The sequence below is a fragment of the Cryptomeria japonica genome, unplaced genomic scaffold, assembly GCF_030272615.1.
Source record: "Cryptomeria japonica unplaced genomic scaffold, Sugi_1.0 HiC_scaffold_1060, whole genome shotgun sequence".
Classification (NCBI taxonomy): domain Eukaryota; kingdom Viridiplantae; phylum Streptophyta; class Pinopsida; order Cupressales; family Cupressaceae; genus Cryptomeria; species Cryptomeria japonica.
Genome location: NW_026729705.1, coordinates 30001 through 34784, shown reverse-complemented (window position 1 = coordinate 34784; position 4784 = coordinate 30001). Strand labels below are relative to the sequence as shown.

Sequence of the window (4784 nt, the reverse complement as noted above, 5' to 3'; positions counted from 1 at the left end):
GTTCAAAGGTGCTAAGTTGGGTGCGAGGTTGGGTGCGAGGGTGGGTGGGTGCCAAGGTGTGCTAGGTGGAAGCCCGGGTGGGTCGGCATCCCATGGGTGTCGAGTTGGGTGCCTGATGGGTGCTTCTTGTCAAGTTTTAGTCGTCGGGACTCATTTCGAGCCTTAGAGGTCGTTTCTTGTCCGGTTGCCCTGTCTTCGACCTGGGAACCCAATTTTGGTCCTCGGGTCCCATTTTTTTTTGTCTCGCATCCCACTTTTGGCCTGTGGCCTTTTCGGGGTCGATTCTCGTTTTGGGCATCAGAGCATGTTTCTTCTCCTAAAACCCAATATTTGTTTATTAAGTCTCGGAACACATTTTTGTTCTCGTGGACCCATCATGGGTCTTGGAACGCATTTGTGGTCCTTGGGTCCCATTTTGCATCCCGAAACTTGTGTTTTGGTGCTTGATCCCTATTTTGGGTGCCCACCTTGCACCAAGTGCGCACCCGGGGCAAACCGAGCGCCTTGGTGCACCGGGGCAAGATCGAGCGTGCACCCGAGGCGCCCCGAACATGCACCAAGGTGCACTCGGCCCACATGTGAGCGCAGGTCGTTGCGCCCGAGGTGGTGTGTGGGCACCGCGTTGCAGACGGGACACTGCACGCACACGACGCCCCCTCCAGGTGCACGCACGTAGGCCGGGCCGGGTGCACACCCGACGCCCTAGCAAGGTGCGCGCACCCGGGCAGGGCTCACACTTGGCGAACGGGGCGCACTTCGCGAGGGAGGGTGTGCACCTCGACGGGGGTGGGTGGCCGGGGTGGATTCGCACGTGGGTCGCGGTTTGCTAAGTACACACTGCGACAAGCTCATAACGGGTGCGATCATACCAGCGTTAGTGCACCGGATCCCATCAGAACTCCGCAGTTAAGCGCGCTTGGGCCGGAGTAGTACTGGGATGGGTGACCTCCCGGGAAGTCCCGGTGTTGCACCCTTTTTTAGTTTTTCGCCGGGCGTCGCAATGCTATTTGAATAAACCTTTTGCCCGTTTGCGTTCTCGTCGGGGCCGGGCCGGGCCGGGGTGCGCTGCCCGCACTACCGCGCGCGCGGGGGCGACACCGAGCGCGCACCCGAGGCGCCCCGAGCACACAGGCCACGGTGCAACCCGGGCGTTGTGCGCGCACCCCGGTGCGCCCGAGGTGCTGCGCGCGCACCCAGGTGAAATCGGTGTGCACCTCGGCCAGTGCGCGCTCGGTCGAGTCGCGCACGTTGGCCAAGGTGCACGGTGATGTTTCTTACTCTAAGGTTCCGCACCAGACGCCCGGGACAGGTGAGCGAAGCTGGGCGGGGCCGGGTGCGCGGCCGGGGCAGGTGCACGCAGCTGGAGAGAGCTTTGGAGCACACTTCGGAGCGCACCAATGATGCGCTCCATTCAAAAGTTTCCTGAAAAGGCAAAAAAAGTTGAGATTATAGAATTTCCCACTTGAGAGATTGTAAAAAAAAAAAATTTAAAATGAAGGAAACGCGGGTGCCAAGGTGTGCGCAGCCCAGCCAAGGTGTGCGCACCAAGGCGCCCACCCTGGCGAAGGTGCACGCAAGGTGCGCACCCGAGGCAAACCGGACAATTAACCCAACTTTCGACTTCGCGCGCACCTTGGAGCGCACTTCGGAGCGCTCCTTGGTGCGCACCAATCTTGGGCACCTCGGAGTGCACCATGGCGCCCACCAAGGTGCGCACCCGGGGCAAACCGAGCTCCGACTTCGTGCGCACCTTGGAGCGCACGAAAGGTGCGCACCATGGCGCCCACCAAGGTGCGCAGCCCAGCCAAGGCGTGCGCATCAAGGTGCGCACCCTGGCGAAGGTGCGCACCCGGGGCAAACCGAGCTCCGACTTCGTGCGCACCTTGGAGCGCACAAAAGGTGCGCAACCCAGCCAAGGTGTGCGCACCCCGGTCAAACCGAGCTCCGAATCGTGCGCACCAGAGGTGCACGCCATCGTGCGCACCTTGGAGCACACTTCGGAGCCCTCCTTGGTGCGCGCCGATGTTGCGCACCTCGGAGCGCACCCGGGGAAAACAATGCAATTAACCCGACTTTCGACTTCGTGGGCACCTCGGAGCGCTCTCGGGTTCGCACCTCGGAGCACACCGAGGTGCGCACCTTTGATGCGCTGCCTTCACCAATTTCCAGAAAAGGCAAGAAAACATTGAGAAGGTGTGCGCACCGAGGTGCCCACCCTGGCGAAGGTGCACGCGAGGTGCGCACCCGGGGCAAACCGGGCTCCGACTTCGTGCACGCCGCACCTTGGAGCACACTTCGGAGCGCTCCTTGGTGCGCACCAGGGCGCGCAACCCAGCCGAGGTGCCCACCCCGGCGAAGGTGCACGCGAGGTGCGCACCCGGGGCAAACCGGGCTCCGACTTCGTGCACGCCATGGTGCCCACCGCGGCGAAGGTGCACGCGAGGTGCGCACCCGGGGCAAACCGGGCTCCGACTTCGTGCACGCCGCACCTTGGAGCACACTTCGGAGCGCTCCTTGGTGCGCACCATGGTGCCCACCAGGGCGCGCAACCCCGCCGAAGGTGCACGCGAGGTGCACACCCGGGGCAAACCGGGCTCCGACTTCGTGCACGCCGCACCTTGGAGCACACTTCGGAGCGCTCCTTGGTGCGCACCATGGTGCCCACCAGGGCGCGCAACCCCGCCGAAGGTGCACGCGAGGTGCGCACCCGGGGCAAACCGGGCTCCGACTTCGTGCACGCCATGGTGCGCACCGCGGCGAAGGTGCGCACCCGGGGCAAACCGGGCTCCGACTTCGTGCACGCCGCACCTTGGAGCACACTTCGGAGCGCTCCTTGGTGCGCACCAGGGCGCGCAACCCAGCCGAGGTGCGCACCCCGGCGAAGGTGCACGCGAGGTGCGTACCCGGGGCAAACCGGGCTCCGACTTCGTGCACGCCGCACCTTGGAGCACACTTCGGAGCGCTCCTTGGTGCGCACCATGGTGCCCACCAGGCCGCGCAACCCAGCCAAGGTGTGCGCACCAAGGTGCACGCGAGGTGCGCACCCGGGGCAAACCGGGGTCCGACTTCGTGCACGCCGCACCTTGGAGCACACATCGGGGCGCTCCCGGGTTCGCACCGGCGTTGCGCACCGTGGTGGGCACCTCGGAGCACACCAAGGTGGGCAGCGAGGTGCGCACCTTTGATGCGATGCCTTCACTAATTTCCATAAAAGGCAAAAAAAAAATGAGATTTTAAAATTTCCGTTTTGAAAGATAGTGAGAAAAAGGGAATGCTGGTGCCATCTTGAGCCCGCCCTGGTGCGCAGCCCAGCCAAGGTGTGCGCACCAAGGTGCCCACCCTGGCGAAGGTGCGCGCCCGGGCAATTAACCCAACTTCCAACTTCGCGCGCGCCAGGGTGGGAGCGCACCCAACAACCGGGCCTGGGAAGAGCCAATGCGAGAAACCCCACCAAACGCTCTGACAAAAAAAGAGGGGGCGCTCCAGTAACCCCGCTTCGGAGCGCACCCTGGGCAAACCCAGCCAAGGTGCCCACCCCGGCCAAGGTGCAGGCGAGGTGCGCACCCGGGGCAAACCGGGCTCCGACAACGTGCACGCCGCACCTTGGAGCACACTTCGTAGCGCTCCCGGGTGCGCACCTCAGAGCACACCAAGGTGGGCAGCGAGGTGCGCACCTTTGATGCGCTGCCTTCACTAATTTCCAGAAAAGGCAAAAAAAAAAGGAGATTTTAAAATTTCCGTTTTGAAAGATAGTGAAAAAAACGGAACGCGCGTGCCATCTTGAGCCCGCCCTGGTGCGCAGCCCAGGTAAGGTGCCCACCCTGGCAAAGGTGCGCACCCGGGCAATTAACCCTACTTCCGACTTCGTGCGCGCCAGGGTGGCAACCGGGCCTCGGAAGAGCCAATGCGAGAAACCCCACCAAACGCTCCGACAAAAAAAGAGGCGGCGCTCCAATAACCCCGCTTCGGAGCGCAGCCGGGGCAAACCCAGCCAAGGTGCCCACCCCGACGAAGGTGCACGCGAGGTGCGCACCCGGGGCAAACCGGGCTCCGACAACGTGCACGCAGCACCTTGGAGCACACTTCGAAGCACTCCCGGGTGCCCACCGGCGTTGCGCACCGTGGTGGGCAGCGAGGTGCGCACCTTTGATGCGCTGCCTTCACTAATTTCCAGAAAAAGGCAAAAAAAAATGAGATTTTAAAATTTCCGTTTTGAAAGATAGTGAAAAAAAAGGAACGCGGGTGCCATCTTGAGCCCGCCCTGGTGCGCAGCCCAGGCAAGGCATGCGCACCAAGGTGCCCACCCGAGGTGCACACCCGGGGCAAACCGGGCTCCGACTTCGTGCAGGCCGCACCTTGGAGCACACTTCGGAGCGCTCCTTGGTGCGCACCATGGTGCCCACCAGGGCGCGCAACCCAGCCAAGGTCTGCACACCAAGGTGCCCACCCCGGCGAAGGTGCACGCGAGGTGCGCACCCGGGGCAAACCGGGCTCCGACTTCGTGCACGCCATGGTGCCCACCGCGGCGAAGGTGCACGCGAGGTGCGCACCCGGGGCAAACCGGGCTCCGACTTCGTGCACGCCGCACCTTGGAGCACACTTCGGAGCGCTCCTTGGTGCGCACCATGGTGCCCACCAGGGCGCGCAACCCAGCCAAGGTGTGCGCACCAAGGTGCACGCGAGGTGCGCACCCGGGGCAAACCGGGGTCCGACTTCGTGCACGCCGCACCTTGGAGCACACATCGGAGCGCTCCCAGGTTCGCACCAGCGTTGCGCACCTTTGA

General features: G+C 63.6%; 1 non-coding gene across 1 annotated transcript; it reads left to right on the top strand.

Moving 5' to 3' along the window:
• The first annotated feature begins 855 nt into the window (after window positions 1-855).
• Window positions 856-974, top strand: LOC131873109 (5S ribosomal RNA). The gene has a single exon (XR_009371144.1). It is a non-coding gene; the product is annotated as a 5S ribosomal RNA (ribosomal RNA).
• Window positions 975-4784: the final 3810 nt, after the last annotated feature.